The sequence below is a fragment of the Ambystoma mexicanum genome, chromosome 2p, assembly GCF_040938575.1.
Source record: "Ambystoma mexicanum isolate Mex_15411 chromosome 2p, UKY_AmexF1_1, whole genome shotgun sequence".
NCBI classification, from domain to species: Eukaryota; Metazoa; Chordata; class Amphibia; order Caudata; family Ambystomatidae; genus Ambystoma; species Ambystoma mexicanum.
Window position 1 is genome coordinate 262,345,962 of NC_090923.1, and position 19,501 is coordinate 262,365,462.

Here is a 19,501-nt window from a genome sequence, read left to right on the forward strand (position 1 = left end):
AGTTATACTAACATAGCAAGCCACTGTTTTAGGTTCAGGAAAGCCAGCTGCATCTCAGGACAATGCAGAGAGATAGGGAAGGGGACTGGTCACTCCAATCACAATTACGGCCTCCCACGTTCCACCGTAGGACCCAGCCAGCTTTGGGGCTTTCCTACAAATAAACAGCTCCACACAGATCCACTCTCAATAAACTCCTCTGGTGTCTCCTTAAAAACTGTCAGCTGGTAGGTTTCAGCAGTCTTTTCTGATGGTCTGTCTCTTGTCTGTCTGTTCCAGTCTGTCCCTGTCTCTCCCCTTGTCCTAGTACAGTCCCCCTTTTATAGCAGCAATGACACCACCAATTGTACACTCTTGGGGAAGTACCCTGCAATAATTCCTGGCACTAGTATTGGACAGTTACTATTCTCTCCACTCCCAAGCCAAGTTTCCAGGTCAGGATTGGTTTATGGGTCGGAAACAATTTATGGCTATTCCCATTTCTAATCACCCTTTGACCTTCCTTCAACTTTTTGGCAAAAACTAGTTATTTATCACAACCTAATAATTTTACTAGCAACTGCCATAATAAACATATTTTCTGATTCAGCTAATCATGGAGAATTAGGTAAGATGACCACCAAGTCTGTACCATGTAACATAATATACATAGCTTTTTGTCAACCTGCACATCATGTTTTATTTTACCTGACATTTTTATGAGAGCAGTGATACATTTTTTCACTTTTTCAAACTGCTTTTATTTGCACACGCCTGTGCAGGCCATTTTTGTTTTCAATGTTTAAAAATCCTGTTTCCCTTGAGACAGGGATTTTTGATTCCTCCTTCTTTTGTAAATTAAAATGGTGCTTATCCATTGGTAATGACAGGCTGACCCCTTTCCACGTGGCTCTTTCATTTTGCTTGAAAAACAAAAACAAAAGCCAGACTGTTTATTGTTTCAATGTTTAAGATCTTGCTATTCATGTAAAAGGGACTTCTCCAATCAGAATGTGATTCTTCCTATAAATATATATGCCTCTAAATACAAAATACCATGAAGTTGGAGATCCACTGGACTGAAACTAAGGCCAAATGTAATACAGCTGTATGTGCTATTCGCCAATTAATAGGTTGTCAAGGAGGAATCTCTATAGAAACCATTCTGCTTTTATATTTTGCAAAAGTGTGCCCTATTCTCGTTTATGGAATTGAAATTTGGGGTCACCAATACGCTGAAGCATTAAAACGCTTTGAGAGCTCTATATTGTGTAGTCTGCTTTGCATACCCCACGTAGTGTCCATTGAATATGTGTACTTAGAATTCAAACTCAATGGTATTATTTATGACCTTATTGGGAAAACGTATGTTTTATGAACATCTACAAAGACTACAACACAGAACAATGATGGTGAGCTTTGTATGTGCTTTTCTTGAGTTTGATAACTGTAAAACATTGGGGACATTAGGCTCATTGCTTTCACTCTATTCAAAGTGGCATGTGTTGGGTGTATTCATTTTTCTTGGGATGGAGTATATGTTGTTAAATTTCACTTGAAATTGAGACTCACAATGATCAGTAAGGAGCACAATTTAGTTACTCTTTACACCAAACGTAATAGTGCTTTGTTTTGTGATTATATCTCTACCCGCCTAATCCAACCATCCTATATCATAGCTTATCCAAGTAGTTTGGTAGCCAGGCTATACTTTTTACTCTTGTTTAACATAAGCGAAGCATTGATCACCAAAGGTGCTCTTCTTGGATAGAATGAGAGGCACAATATTGCTAACTATGTGGAACTTTAGCTATTGAAACCATCAGACATTTGCTGATTGCATGTGAGAGTCTGCAACAGCTAATGTTTTGTTATCTCAAATCTTACAGCAGTAGCTTCAACTGCACCAATTTATCTTCTTTATGGTCACTGTTTGTCGAGGGATGTGATCACAACTTGAAATATTATATGATCAAATTTTATTGGAAATGCACTGACATTTTTATATTACTACCTTCTGGAGTTTTAATTTTTTAAAGCAGTGTATATTCTATAGATACATTTTTTTAAGGTTTTAATCAATTTGGTTGTTTGAAGAGCTGGCAATTAGACACCCCACTCTTATGTTTTTAGAATTATGTATGTCAGCGGATCTTTCATGATTTTTATTTGACTATCGTTGTATGTATTACATGGTTAATCTGTAATCGTTTTATGTTGCATATACAAAGCCATTCGGCTGTTAATATAGCAATGACATTTCAAATGTCAAAAAAGAGACTTCTGTTTGAGACCTTTGAATGCACCCCACACACTGAATATGCTATGTGGACACCGGATGTGAATGACTAGACATAAATATGGATGCACAGTCTCTCAGTAGTTACACACAATGTGAATGGTCTGAACATCTACATCAAGAGGAAGAACATTCTTCAATACCTGAAGTACAAAAAAGTCAATGTAGCTCTACTCCAAGAGACAGATCAAAGCCCAGGAGAAGCAGACAAGCTGGCTCCAGGATGGGAAAGTGGTCCACAGCTGCAGGGACAAAGGCAGTAAAGTGGGGGTTGCAATACTATTGAAAAAAAACTTGAAACATAAAGTCCTCAAAACATGGATCGAGAAGGGAGAATTTGCCTTATTATTCAGAAAATCTGTGATTTACCTCTGATTGTGGGTCCAATATATTTCCCCATTGGAAACAAGATTGACTTTCTGTCATATCTAGATGGAACCCTGACAGAGATTGGGAATGTGCCTATAATACTGTGAGGTAATTGGAATCTAACAGTCGACAGGTTATTAGACAAATCAAAGTGAATGGATAGGCTATGGGCCAGAGACCGCTGCACCCTAAACAACATCATGTCAGGAAATGCCTTAACAGATTCTAGGCACCTAGTTCATCCCAAAGAGAGACCGTATACTAATATGTTGTGTGTACATGGCACTTGGACATGGTTAGACTAATTCCTAACATCCAAGAATATGCTTGATTCACTAATTTCCATTGACATACTCCCTATAGGACTGTCAGACCATGCTCCAGTGATCCTACAGACTTTACTGGATTTAGGACATAAGAGAGCGACAACATGGCGCATGAATGTTGATTGGAGCAGACAGCGGAGCAACAGCTAGAATTACAGAATGCACTAAAAGAATACCTGGAACTAAACAAACGCTCAACAGCATCATAACACTCTGTGCCTCAGCTAAGGCCTACATGAGAGGCTATTTGATACGATCCACGTCCTACAATAAAAGAGGGCCTCATAAGTGCAAAGAGCATGGCATTCAGTACCTAATATGTCTACACATAGAAACCCCAGCCCAGAGCACACACTGCAGCAGCTCGTTAAAGCAACATTCTGGCTTAATTAATTGTTTTCTAATAAAGCAGAATATGCTCTATTCATTTATGAACAGAGAGAGAAAGCAGGGACTCTGTTGGTTTTCAACCTTAAGAAGAAGCAAATCAAAAACAATATTTCACATATTAATACCAAGGAAAACACCATTATAATTGACCCCATCATGATAGCAAATGCCTTTGCTGCCTTCGATACGCAGCTTTACAAATCAGCAGGCATTAAGGGGAACCTTTCTAAATGTTCTGGAGAATCCAGTATTAGATATGACTCATAGATAAAAGCTTGTGGTGGCAGTTTCAAAGCTTGAAATCAGGCAGGCAATTCATGGAAGTCCCCAGGAGATGATGGGTTCCTGCCAGAGTTCTATAAATTGGGAGTAGAAATCATGGCCCCTTTGTTCACGTAAGTATTCAAGGAGGCTGAGGAGAAGAACCTTCTCCCTGATGAATATGACAGAGTTATTATCACAGTTATCCCTAAACCTGACCATGATCACACAGATTGTGCTAACTTCTGACTCCTTTCTTTAATAAATGTGGATATCAAAATATATGCCAAGGTACTGGCCACACGTTTACGGAAATACATTCCTCTCTCAATACATCCTTCCTAAGTGGGCTTCATAGCCAATCACACCCCTAGCATAAATATGAGGAAGCTCTAACATATAATTTGGGTGGGGCAACATTCCAAACAAACAGAAATAGCATTAGATTTAGATTGGGAGAAGGCATTTGATAGGGTACAGTGGAAATACTGATTCGACACCCTGCATGAATTTGGCTGAGGTCCAGCATTTATTCAGAGGGTTGCTCTGCTCTAGCTGATTCCTTTGGCCAGGATCAAATGGCCAGGTATCAGATGTGTTTTGGATTAAAGAGAGGCACCGGACAAGGGTGCCCTCTGTACTGTTTCTATTAACTCATGAGGCACTATTGATAGTATGCGCACATAGAAGGCATCATAACACTGTATTGTCAGGCTATGAGATTAACTATTTCAAGTGTGAGGCATTCCCAATATCTCCAATATCTCCAAGCGCAAGTATAGCAGAAATCCATGGGTACGACGGTGGTAATAGAGATGAGAATTGTTCCAGGTATGGAAAAGCCCCAACAGCTCCACCCGTTACCCATCATGATCATGAACAAAAGTATGAGCTGAAAAAGGGTCAGTAAGCCGCTAATGAAAACATTAAGAACCATGTAGTAATCATTGGGAACAGAATACACGGTGTCATACAAGTGGGTGGTAGGTATTTGCATTATTATGTACACAAATAGGGAATTATTAAACGGCAAACATGTGCACACACAAAAGCACGTGTAAGAGACATGTAGACCACATAGATATGAATATTTGTGAACAGACATGATAGATATTTGAACATAGCAATCAAGAACACACACCAGCATGTAGACATGAAGAATATTTGCAGAAAGACACAAAGAGCATGTATACATAAACCCAAAGAATGTTAACATGCAAGGGACAAAGGAAATAACAAAGTGGCAAATGAACATAAGGTCAGTCCACCATACTCTGTAAGGCCTCAATTCTGAAATGCTGCAGCTGACATAAAATAACTTAAAAACAAGTTCCAGGCTTTATAGTGCTGGGAAAAGTCCCAAACACCAAGGATTGAGCAACAATATAGTTCTGCTTAGCAAGGGGGTACAACACCAGATAACGTTTCCCATGGCATACAGCATACAATTATTAGTTTCAGTTGGTAGAAATGGAAACACATTTCCTTATGGGCAAGGTGCAGGTAGGTGTACCAAGGAAGGCTAGGTATAAGCACCGAGCCACACTGTCACTCTCTGTGTGCAGCCAATTCGAATAAAATCTTTCGTATTGTAAATAACAGTATGATAAGGTTCTGTAATAAATCAATCTGTGCTTTGTATTTTCAAAAATAAATGTATATCCATGAAATTTCTGATTCACTAATAATCTCTTAGTGAGGAAACAGTCAACATGTTTATGTGGCTTAGACCGAATTGCCAATGCATTTCGGAGTTTCCTCCTTCATCAGGTCATGTCTTACATTATGCAATATAAACATCAGCATTATATTAAAACACACATGTCTATAAGAGTAAACAAATCACCACATACCATATTCATTAGTTGTCAAACTTCATCAAAGTGCGCATATAGAGAAAGTGAGAAAAAAATAACATAAATTAGAAAAGGATAGGATGTGCCGGATGAATGAAAGGTGGTACAGTTGACTTCTATTTACCTATTGAGTAGTTAACTGTGTAAAATAATTGAGGAGAAGGTCCTGTAGAATGCCAGAATCTCATTTATTAGTTGTTTGTCATTTTTAATATCTAAAGTGGCGGAAAAATGTCTCAGCCTGCAATGCTCAGTGGACAAAAAAAACACGTGTAAATTCTGCTGGGGATGTCTATGGGAGGAAATCACGGGGAAAATAAAACGAAAAAACCAACCTACTAGGCTGCCAAGCAGCGTTGAGGATGTGTAATAATGTAGTGTCCTCAAAACATTAAGGTCGCTTGGATTCAACGCTTGTTTAATCCAAAATGGTATATGGCAGGTATGCTGTTTATCAGACGTGCTCTGTAGGAAAATGAAACTCTAATAAGTGCCAATCGCTGTATTACGGCAGTTATGTCTGTTAGAAATACTTTGTCAAGAACGCACCTGTAATCAGGGCAGGTGTCTGTGGGGTGGGTGGTCTGCGAGCGCGCGGAGTTCCAAATCTTGTATCAAGCCGTTGGCAGGGCAACGGTGCAGGTGACTCGAAAACACGGCACGCTGCAATGAGCGCGGCGCCGTGTTCTCATAGATAAGTACTCCATTAGTGTTGCTCTGTTGTTGTGACAACGGGCGGAGTTCCACACGCATGTCCCTCGGGACTGGGGAAGCGCCGTGGACTACAAAATAGTCCTTCCGGACTACACAACGTGAACAATGGAAATACGTATATTTAGGCACGTGTGCTGTGTAAAGAAAAGAAGGTCAAGCTGTATAAAACTAATTGGGATAAATACATGAGAAAAATAAGTGGAGGAGAAAACATATCAAAACAGAAGAAATACTGGAATAGAAATGTAAAAAAAAATATAAATGAAGAAATGACATCAGCCTTAGAAATGGTGAGTTTAACATTAATGAATAAGTAGGAGGGGTTGTAGTCCCCTGTGACCTTAATGGTGTCGCCGGGGGCGACACCTTGGGTCCAAGACAGTATAGTCCGGGAAAAGGTCACATGGTGCTTACTCAATGGCTATAATAAAAACAAAGATGAATTACAATTACGTTTTCTAAGAAATGTTTTCCTTTTTATGGGAAGACCCCCTATGCAAACTTCAATATATTAACATGTCAAAACAATAGCAAAAAACACTATGGTTGAATTCTTGCACAAAAAAGAGATTGTTCAACACTAAATGATCATGATCGATGAATTAAATAAAGCAATGGAAATTGATCTCTTCATTGAGACCATTGGGGGATAAGCTCCCTAATTCGTCAATCCAATAAGTCTCTCTCCTATTCAGTCTTATACCCAAGTCCTCGTGGGGATTATTTTTTGTAAGCACTTCCAGGATCTGGAACCTTATTTGTGTTAGGGTATGTCCCTCTTTGGTCCAATGTCGAGCTACTGCAGAGTTAATGTTCTTGTTTTGAATAATTGAGCAGTGCTCATTCCAACACATTTTTGCTGCTCTGGTAGATTTCCCCACAAAGTATTTGCTGCAAGGGCATTTGATTCCATAGATGCTGTTGATGCTATCTCAGGTACCATAAGTCTTGAGTGAAATTTTTCTTCCTGTGCAGGGATGGTGTACTATGTTACCTTTTATCACAAAGTTGTAATTAGTGCACTGTAAACATGGGTACATTCCAGTACGTTGTATGATGGGATCCTTCTTGGGTGGTCTAGTTCTCACAAGTTCATCCCGTAAATTACAGCTTCTTTGGTAGGCAAAAACCGGTAGTTCATCAAGGTGCAGGTAGTTACCATGTCAAGTGGTCCCATGACAAATGAACATCCAGCACCCTGAGTGGCTGCGAAAGGTAAGCAAATGCACCTTAGAGTAGAAGAAACTCCAACAAATGGATGAAATTGAGCTTGAAAATGTGGTTCTCAATCATGTGATCCCAACAATTACCATTTATTCCTGACCCAATCAGTGTACCTGCCACTCCCTTAGCACATCCAGACAAAAAGACGACATCCAAGGCCACAAACAAAGCTGGTAGATAATACCTCATGCCTGGGAACAGAGGAGAGTTGCTTTTTCCAACCAGATCATAGCAGTTTGGCCATCTCTCCTTGCCCGTCACGTTACTTGGAACCTTGCAAGGTTATGGAGGTCAGATGAGAAAATGTCTGACCAATGAAATAATGTTATTGACTGGTGTAGTATAGTCCCAACCAATAATGTGTTGAATTAAAAAAGTTTAATTGTAGTAGGTTTTACCTAGGAGGAGCCATTGGTTATAGAAGAACCAATTGTAATATGATTCACTTATAGATAACCATATATCCAATAATCTACTAAAATCAGGAACTAGAATAGACATTTTATGATAATGGCTTATTGTGACGTCATTAATGACACGTTCCAAATGCAAAAAGTTCTTATCGTGCCAGCATTTGCGAGATTGTATTTTATATGCTCTCTCAGCAGCAGTTTGTTTCTGAATGAAGGTGCGATTTACTCGTGAATCTGTAGTTACTCCATTACTGAGTATTTTTCCCTTATTGCTACTTTTTGGGCCTATCTTAACACAACTTTCAGAGGGGGCCAGCAGCTTATAAATACGTACGTGTTCATATATAAAACAATCGGCACAAAATGAAAGATTTAGACCTACTATGGAGGAATATCTTGGACTATTTGAAGCAATGGCAAGGTTTAAAGATATCATTATGGGGGGAGGTGCAGATTAGTAAAATATCTATCATCCCGAGATGTAACTATGGGCCTCATTCCGAGATTGGTGGTAGTCATGGCGCTATTTGCGCCATGAATGCCACCAATAACGGGTCCGGCACCGGTGTAGTTCAATGGGGACTTACCGGTGTAGTCGGACCCTTGCGGGACCGGTAAATCCCCATTGAACACACCATTCCCATTCCCATTAGAGCCCCCATATGGCTCAATGGGAATGGGGAGGGCAGTAATAATGGGCTCGCGACTTGCAAGGCTGTTATTAGCGCCCTGGTCCCTTAGCGAGACCCTTAAGGGACGTGTGGTCAGACCACACGTTCCTTACGGTCCCCGCCAAGGGACCTTGGAATAGAGCGGTAAGGGTTTACTGGCACCGGTCTTCTTACCTGTGCCCGGTATCCCTCACTGCCCACCTTGGAATGACCCCCTATATATTCAGCATCGCATATCAGAAAGGTCTTGTGTATTGGCAGAATTGGGTGAGCCATCAGAGTGGCTACAAATTGAACTAAGAGCCTTCAACATCATTCATAAACAGGAACTCCTCTACGGTGACCCAATGAAATTAAAGAAGCATCTGCTAGTTGCAACTACATTGAGATGGTGGATGAGACTTCATGAGATTTTATGGGTAGACCCAAACCTCCATTTTCAGGCACCCATTTGAGTCAACTGGAAGCTGAAACGTGAGAAGAAAATGTTCAGGTGGAGTGAGTGGAGTGGAACAAGAGAGGCATTACCAGGATACATGATGTGTGGAAGGATGGACATATTGTCCCATTCAGAGAACTTCAGCATAGGTTTTCACTCCGACATAGCCAAATATGAGAATATATACAATTAAAGGCTTGTGTGCTAACAGCAATGAAATTAAGTAGACAAAAGGGAGGCAATTCCCTCATAGTACAATTCATGCTGACCTGCAGGGGGTGGAGACAGTTACTATATACATCATACGGCACACTACTAACAGCTACTCATCTTGATAGAATAGAGAATGGCCTCAAGCTCAAATGGGAAAGACTGCTGCGAACAACCTTTGAGGATACATAATGGGACGCTATACTGAGGCGCTATTTGACAGAATTGCGCGAGGCCCGAATTATGTTTTCACAATCTAAAATACTGAATGAGTGTCACTGGTCCCTAAGCAAATTAATGAAGTCAGGGTAATGCGGGGATAGTAAATGCTTGAGGTGCAAGTGTCGAAGAGTTAATATAATGCATATACTAGGTCCTGCCCGAACCTAAGCATCTACTGGGACCAAGTGCGGGGTCAAATAGACATAGTAAGTGGGATTTGGCACGAAGAAAATACGATATTATTGCATGACTGGAGTACTGACTTGGTCCCAAGTAGGCAAGTGAAATATAGCTACCGCTAGCGATAGTGTCATCCAAAATGTGCATACTTAGTAAATGGAAGACTACAGTTATACTAACATACCAAGAATGTATTGATACAGTGTCCAATGTGGCGGCATATGGAAAAATAAAATATAAGCTGCAGGCTGAGCTGCAGTCCTTTACAGTCGTTTGGGGCAGTTTCCAGTTTCCTACACTGAAGAGCAAAGACTTACTAAGATAAGGAGCTGTGTCCAAACCTTGCTTTTTTATAAGTTGTGCTAGATGTATATGTTATTTTTTATGCTCTTAGAGACATGTTGAATTGTCATGCCTACTCCCTTGTACTCAAAGTTTCCATTACCTTGTCAGTGTTCAGTGGCGATAATGGGGGGAGGGATTATGATCAGAGCAGAGCTTTTGGGTGTAGAGTAAGTTTCCAATCGAGTATGCTCTAGACTTGGAAATAAAATGGCCACCAACAATAAGTGTAAGTGAGCAAGGACACTGGAAGATCAAGAAAGAACACAAAGGGGAGGTAGACGGGATCAGCATATGATTTAAGACATTATACACAGGATGAGTACACCACCAGCACAGGTGGCGAGGTGCCACCTGTAAGTATATATATATATTTGGGGATTTTACTGCCAGAATGCAGTATGCAATATTGAAGTGCAGCCAGGCCCAGTTTATCAAACTGCAGGTATTATTTTTAAAAAGCAATTAGTCAGTGGGCAGTATCCAATATCTAAATACAGCCATTTCGAAATAGGTGCACAATAGGTGAAAAATAGTTTTCAGTAACAGCCAGCAGGCAATTTTTCAGAACAGTTAGTAAAATGTTTTAGCACAGTGTGATGTCATTTTAAAATGAAGAGGTGCTTTACAAATTAGATGCTTTCATGTGTGTGAACTGCATTAGAAATACATAATGAATTAACCTTATACTAACTGCCTTATTAATTTATAATAACTTCAACCCCTCTAACGTTATTAATGCAGTTTGTGTGCACAATGAAATGCATTCTATATTTTTACATGCACGGTTTAAAATTCACTTTATTTTCCATGAAGAGATGCACACTCAGTCAATGTGAGCAGAAAATACGCCAATGGAAGGAATGAAAACAAACAATTGCTTTGCAGCTGAAATATTCATTGTCTTGAAAAACGAAGGCTGGTACAGGACACATTCTTTTATTCTGATTGGTAGAGATTGAGGGTGGATGGGCCACGTCAATAGAGGGCTGGTTTAGGGGTGATCGGCAGGAGGAGTTTTCTGAAGGAATAACCAAGGGAGAAGAGTTCAAATTGTGCTGGGACAGAGATACAGATGGTGCTTGAAAAGAAATACTGCCAGATTCCATGTGGGTGTGAGCGCTGGCTACAAACTTAAACAGCCGGGAGCTCCCTGAACGAGAATTTCAGACTTCGCTGGCCTTGGTGAGTTAGTGCCAAGTGAGGGAAAAAAGAATGAATGGGAGATGACATCATGTGTTGGCAGTGTAGGGAGTTAAAAAAAATACTGCATGTTCATATTTCTCTATGTTTAAAAATGCTGAACACTAAATTTGTTTTTTTTGTTGCAATGTGCATGTTTGTTTTTCTGTTCTCTCTTATATTTTGTAGGTGATGCTGTGACATCATGTGGTAAGATGTAAGTGAATAGATACCTGCAAGGTAGGAAGGTGTGTGTGTAGGTGTTGTGAATGAATCCTTCTTTGCATGCTAAAAAGAAGGTAGTGTCAGATGAGACACATAGATTACTGGATGTACTGGATGTACTGGATGTACATAAGTCAGTAATACCAGCCACAAACTACAGGTGGGCCACAACCTATAGGTGGCGTTCTGAATAAATGCATTGGGTTCTCTGAAGTGTGATAGGTTTGGGGGTTCTCTACAGGCGACCAAAAGACATTCTAATAGACAGGAAAGGTTTGTTTATGATGGGGTCGTAGTATAAAAAAACATGCTCACCACTATACCACAAAAATAAGGTAATTCGGTAAAATACCACAAAGTAAGATACCACTAAAATTACAACCAACACAAGCTAACAATATATTAACACCAAACTAGGGTAATACTAAATGATCTCTAAATCTAAGGCCAGTTTACCGCCAGTTTACCACCAAATATACCTCAATAAGACAAAACCTCCTACACACCTCCCTTACAGTAATTGTATGTTTATTCCCAGGATACAATGTACAAAGGTCATGATACACATTTTGTTGGAACTATTTACTGTTACATAGCTGCATGTTCTGATTGCATGTTCTGATTGCCTACTAGTTTAATGTCAGAGGGAAAGCTCAATAAAGCGTAAGTTGAAAACAAATAGGTATGACAGTAGACACTTCAAAACAGACTGGAAGATATAAATTGAAAGTGAAAGGTGGAAAAGACAAAAAAGGTGGAGAAGGAACTGATTGCTAGCTTCTTGATTGATTTTGATAATGGGTAAGCAGGAGCGCGACGGGGGTTTTGCAGTGCAGAAGAAAGATTCCAGCTCAGCCAGGTTACTTGGTAGTAACCTTTGTACCGAGGTGAGGGTGATGGTGATAGGTATTGGAAAGGAAGAATGAGGAGGGGAAGCGAGAGGAAGGCAAATTTAATGTCCGCTATATTCGATTTTTTGTAGGAGAAGATATTTTATATTGTATACATATTTACTTAAAGCCATGAAGCAATTTCAAATAGCCATCACCTGTAGAGTACATAGACAAAGAAGCAGAAGGCAATTCCAGGTACGCTGCATTTTCAAGTTGCTCTGGTAGAAAACATGAGGTAGTCCTGATGATGAAATAACAATGTAGGCACACAGAAGGTGAACAAGCACTAGAGGACAACACATACATAGTGTCACATTCAATGCATAGAGCCACTCAAATAATAACAATATTGTATGTGTCCATACTTCTGTTTTCAAGACAGCTAGGTTAGAGGTCCGTTGAGATAGAAAGTTCGGGGTTTTTGTGGGGCTCCTGCACTCACGAGAAGGGGGTGTTTGCACCTGGTTTTAAACAGTTTCAGTGGTACAATGGCTTTGACATCCAAGGTAAGTGAATTTGGGAAAATATAAAGAAGGAGAAAAAAGTATCAGGAGGTAGGGGAAAATCATTTTGTTGAGACACGGGTAACACATAGTCAGAGAGGGAGAGTACTGTGAGATAATGTCAACAGGGTACTGAGGTGCAATTTCATGCATGAATTTCAACAAAGTTCAGACACTTAAATCGATTGTACATGCCAAGTCATTTAGCACAGTGACAGCAGTTTTAGATGAGGGAGGCTCTGTGTAGGATGAAATGTGTGCATGTAGCAAAGCTGAGGTCTTTATTGAGGGGAGCGAAAGAGAAGCAACATAGGCATTGGCTTAAACATGAATTAAGCCTGCTAAGCACAAGGGTAGATCAGCATTTTATTTGAGTGGCTCGTGAGATGAAGTCTGATTTGTAGTAGCATAAGGAGGCTGAGCCCTGCGGTGGTGCCAGTGCCATGATGAACTGGGAGAGTTTCAAAGATGACAACAAAGTTGTGAGCCATGGCCAAGGGGCCCAGGGAGCCAGGGTAAAAAGTGTTGGAAGAAGGGAGAGTGGGATGAGACATTGATGCTCTGAGAATGATAGTGTCCATCTTTGCAGAGGTAATAATGAGTTATCACACAGATATGGAGTGGCAGATGTAAGCAAGGCAATTAATCAATTGTTCAGGGATAGCAAACGTGAAGGAAGGGACAGAGAAGAAGGTGTGGGTATTATCAGAGAAGCCAAAGTAAGAAATATCTGTATTGAATGAAGTGTAGAGAGTGAAGAGGAATGGTCATAGTACATATCTTTGCTAGGCACATACATTGTGTTGTGTAGGGTAGGTGGTAATGGACTTTAAAATATGGATACAAAGCTATCCAAGAGATTGAGAGCCACATTTCTGAGCGCAGTGCACCTAAAGACAAGAGGGGAAATAGTTTGAATGGGAGAGGTATGATTCACAGTTCTTAAGGCTGCAGAGATATCAAGTAGAATTGTATCCAGGGAAATTGTCAGCAAAAAAATCTCATGGCCGAAAAAGCTGCTGTTTAAAAAGCTATTTTTAAATGCATATATACGTGTGGTGTGTGTTAGGGTTATATTTTATGGTAGGGTGAGTATGCGGGGACTGCAAGGGTTCTCCCCCACATATAAATACATTAAAAAGTGAATTTTTAAAGGCATCTTTTTCGGATGCAGGATTCTTTACCGCAAGATTTTTTACATAGAACCAAGAAGAAAATGGATGGAGGTGAGGCAAGAATGGTGAGCATTAGAAATTAACTTGAATCATAGGTGGAATGCAGGAGGGAAATCCAGATTGGAGCTTTGTCACAGCGCAACTGTACCCTTATATAGTAAATGATGTAGTTAAAGCATTATGGTAGGAGAGAGACCAATTGCTAGAATTAGGCATTATTATAGTTTGCACAGATATTGTTTAATATAATGTTGACAGATTCCGATTTAAAGAGAGTGCAGTTGAAAAGGGCAGGCATGTAAGAGGTGACAGATGCAAGTCCATTGATAATTTGGCATGTAAAGATACCAACAGGAGTGCAGCATGGGATGGCAGAGTGAAGAATGGATAAGCGTTTGGTAGGGTAGACAAGAAAGAAGTGAAATTGTGAGGAAATATGAGGGAATGGAGGTGAGGCACAAGAGGGGTTCAGAAGTTATAGAAAAACGTGCACAATCTGCTGTGCATTCTTGTGATACTAGAGAAGAAGGAGGAACTCTTGCAATCAGAGAGAAAGGGGTATATAGAACAATTATTGGGGGGTTTGCATGTTCAAGCATAGTTTAAAGGGTTATGAGCAGAGAGAGCGTAAAAGGTAATGTTAGCAAGTGTATTTTGCAGAGTTAAGAGTAGTTATGAATGTACAAAAGTAGTCTTTGTAGCCTGTAATAAGAGTGAAGCAATCATCAGTGAACACAGAGTTGCATGTTGTGGGAATATTTTGTGTTTTGATGCGTTTAAGTATTTGGGTCTCACACCCACATACCATCTCACCCCACAGTTTTAGCAAAGAGTTGACGATGTGGTATTCATGAATCTAAATTTATTTAAAAGAATAAGGTAACTTCAACTAAGTTGGTCTCCAGCTTTACATCATGGAGTTCAACACAATACAATAGCAAAACCAATAATCAGCCACAAAAATAAATGAATTACCTCCTGTGACAAATTTGGACTATTCATCCCCTCTCCCCAGGGTGAAGCCATCCCGTTTGAGGCTAGGAATGTGATCCCACTACACAAGACCCTCCCTAGTGGTCTGGGCAAGTGGAACCTCACAGGAAGTGGCTCCCCTCTTGGGGACAAGGATTCTCATTTCAGAGCAGAACTCCCAGTGCAAACCACCTTGTCTGCATAGGTGGATGTGGAAAAGACTGTAATTTCTCGTGCAATTGCAATATTCCACAAAGATCCTTCTTTTCATATATTGGTTGTAGGCAATGCTGAACACAGCCTGAATGCCATAGTCAGCATAGAAGGATACTGTTTGTTTCTTATTGTGACATGTATAAGAGAGGAAACTCCTATGGAGGAAAAGGAAGTGATATGCAGAGGGAAGACTCGACATCATTGAAGCCCTGCATGGGTAGAGTCATGCTGGGCTGGAGAGCCAGTGGCAGCGGGGAGGGAGACCAAGCCGCAAATCAAACGCCTAAAGGTTGGCATTCTACCCAACTGAGGAACCTATGTAGGCGAGGGAGCAGTGATAGGAAGACCTGTGTCTCATCTGGTTGCACACAAACTAGCTGTGATGGGCTGGTAGGCCGGTAACAGTCACCAAGACCAAATCGCATGAGGGAACTCAAGTTCCCGTGCTCTGCACACGTCAGACCATAGCTACAGAGACAAGTAGCCATGGGAAAAGCTTATGAGGTTACAGGAGCCTGAGAAACTCAACAGAGAGCATACCATTAGAAGGTACGAATATTGGGTTTCATTTCTGTGAAAGTTATCAAGGTTAAAGGAGCCTGCGAAACCTGAGTGTGCAAATACCCTATGAAAGGGATTGATAAAAATACAAACATTGTAAATAACATCTGGGAAATCTATACAGGATACGGAAGCATGAGAAACCCTAGTGCACAAATACCCCATGAAAGGGAGATTAATAAAAATACAAACATTGTGAATAACAGCTGGGAAAGATATCAAAGTTGCAGGAGCCTTAGAAACCAGAGTATGTAACGATACTATGAATGGGGGATTGAGCAAAGCATAGATACTATGAATAATGATTGGGGAAGCTATCAAGATTGCGGGAGATACACAAAAGGTGGATTGAGAAAAAGATATGAGCACTCTGAATTAAGACTGAGAAAGCAATAGAAGGTACAGAAATCTGATAGCACCAGGTGAACACCTGCCCTATCTGAAACAACTTGTGTAAAAGAAAATAACCTGTATAAGGATCAAAGGACAATGAAGAAAAAAAAACAATGCCTTGATGGGGGAAGTATTCTTTCTTTTGTTTGTTTTCAAGAAATCCAAGGAATTTCAAGGAATGGACATGTTCACAACAAAAAGCAGTTTTCTTTGTTAACAAAAACAAGTGAAACCCTAACTTGATGGAAAGACTGGGTCGAATATCCTGTGGGTAAAAAAAAGTAACTTTGAAACCCAAAAATAAACTAAATACAAATTGGGCTAGGCAGATGCTTTGTTGAGGCTATTGTAAAAAGCCTCCCATTTCCCTTTTAGTCAGACATGTTTTGAAAGTGGTAGGACCAGTTAGTGGGATAGGATTCAAACCAAAGAACTTTATTATGTACATTAAAGAACGCACTGATATTCGATTTTGTAAGGTAGGGAACTTCCCTCATAGTGATAGGGCTAGTTAGACATTATTTTAATACAACTCCTTAAAACGTACCTCTCGTTGTCAGAGTCTGTCTTCTGGTTTACCACACTCCCTAAATGAATATCATTATTATCAGTCCATACAAGCACAATTTTTAACAGTGTACCTATAGATATATTGTATTCTAAAAGATGCTTTGTATTTCAACATGTTCTGTTCTTCATTTGCTTCAGTCTAAACATTAGAATATTCAATGATAACATTTCAGCATGATGCAAAAGTGTTTAAAACATTTGATTTGCTCTAGTATCAAGACAGGTATGGTATCAGAGAAACTGATTTGAATTAACATTTAGAGTACATATATAATCAATTTCGCTCCTTTGCATACATGTGGATTGGTGAATGAATTGGGTATGTGAAGGTCATTTCAATGTATACAGCGGCCAGCTTGCATTTGACTCTTGTAGGTTTGAATTCAAAGTACTTATGTTAGGGAACTATTTATTCTATCCTGAACCCACATCCATAATGTGTTCTCAAAATGTGTGGGTTCAAATTTCCCTAAGCATGCATGTACAACTTTCACTAAGCCTGAGTGTGTTACTCTCAGTTTGTTACCGGTGTATTTGTAACTTTGAATACCGCTATGTATGCAGCTTTAAATTCACTTGTGTGTGTTCCTGTTTTCATTTTTCTTATGTGAAACTGTCTGCCTATGAATGCATGCACCACTTTTAGTAAGTATGCATGTCATCTATAACTGGCATGTGTTTTTGGGCTGGAGTTATAACCCTCTCCAGTAACAGGAACAATGGTATCCCTCCTCCCCCTTCCCTTCCACTGTACATATGCATTTGTGCATTTATAGAAAGGGGATTGCCAGGGTTTGCATTTCACAAATACTTAATAAATATAATGAATCTTCTCAGCATATATTTATGTTGCACAATCACCTAGACAATGCGTATGGCCTTCCATACTGAATAAATAAATATGTAAGGTCACAATGGCCCAACATAACTCTATAACGGCTAAATTCAATAATGATACTTTAGATGGTACTTAATTTTACAAAGGAAATTCCATATTAAAGTGGCATTAAATCACGTACAGTTTGGTTCACAATACAAAGTACATTGGGCTTCAAATAGGTAACTCACTTATGTCCCGTGTAACTGAGATGATACAGGACATGTTAAATATCAGCACCTGTGTTGCTGTTCTCAAATTGCATTACATAGGAACTCCCTGCCCTTTACCTTTCCAGATCTACCCTGGATAATCTATATGCATGGTTGATTGAATTTTAATTTACCATTTGTGGCTTCTGATTTTATAGAAGGAACAAACAAATAATAAGCAGGCACCACCTGGTATATACACTTCAAATGAAGTAATTCATATATAAGAAATCTCGGCTTCGTAATTAATCAAAACGTTTTCCAGGAGCTGGCTGTGATGAGTCTGGAGACACCCTGACTCAAAAAACATGTGAGGACGGAAACTAGATTGTAAACCCAGTCACACAGCCGCTCTCCATTGTACCCAAACTGGGTTATGAAATAATTATAGAAATGTTCAAAAGTATTGGAACCTAATATATAAATGGAACATGGCAAATTGCAAGAATTGTCAGAGTCCTTGTTGTGTTTCAAAGGATAATATTTGATCAAGAACAATTCTTTCCAGGCAAAGTCACTAATTGATTCTTAGTGAGGAAGCAGCTAGCACATCTCTTGTTTAAACAGACTTATTGCGCCAATGCATTTCGGAGAGTGTTCTCCTTCGTCAGGGCAAGTCTATGTTATTCCAAACATATAAAGTGTACATCAGTGAAAACAATCAATGTAATAAAATAAAAATAAACATGGTTACATTCCATTTATATATTAGGTTCCAAGAATTTCGAACATTTCTATAATTATTTCATAAACCAGTTTGGGTACAATGGAGAGCGGCTGTGTGACTGGGTTTGCAATCTAGTCTCCGTCCTCACGCTTCTGATTTTAGAGAGCCAACTGGGAACTCAGTGAACCTGGACTCATTCCTCCAGCTAACACTCTCACTAGGTGGCTATATGGAAAGCAAATTCCAAACATGCACTGGTCTTCTACTTTTCAATGGACTGGTCTTCAATTGGATTGTGGTCAGTTATTCAGTTCTTCAGCTCTGCTCCACCATCTTATCAATTGTTTATCTTCCCATATTCCATAATCTAATAAAAAGAATCCAAATAGCTTTTTTTTTTAATTCTCCGATCTAGCTCTGGATGTGAATATGCAAGATTACTAAAACCTATATCAGATTCTGTAAATTGATGCACACATTTAGATACTTTAATGATCGCTGTGTGATACATTTTGTTGAAAGCCGTGGCTTTTTAATTGTTCACCTGATCAAATAATGCCATGGTATACATGTTTTACATCAATTGGTAGATATTTCTCTTAGCTTAAAAATATCAATACTTTGTGCCGATCTGTGCTTGCATTGTAATACATTTCATGATTATACATTTGGTCTAAGATTTAACCTCAGATATACGCCAGTTATGGTAAATTAAGCAACCGTAACTCACACCACCACCATGCACTGCTAAGACTAACGCCCTGGATATCAAAGATGACATTACAATGAGTACATTCTTTAATAGATTAAGTAGTTCATGGGAAGTCTCCCAATCACCGCTGGCATCTTGTTACCAACATTATAAACACAACCCCTTGTACGGACTTTTCATCAAAATTAATTTCACATGTGATGTCATCAGTGATGTTATCAATGACATGTATGATGTCATCTTTGATGTCATGGGTGTTAGTCTTAGCAGTGCATGGTGGTGGCGTGAGTTATGGTTGCTTAGCTTACCATAACTGGCAAATTTTGGATTTTTTTGGTTTTACTTGTATCCATAACGTCCCTTTAACAACGTTTTTCATTGAATTTCATAGGTTTTTATTAGTGCAACTTAACCATAATGACCCTTTAACAAAGTTTTTTCCCTGAAT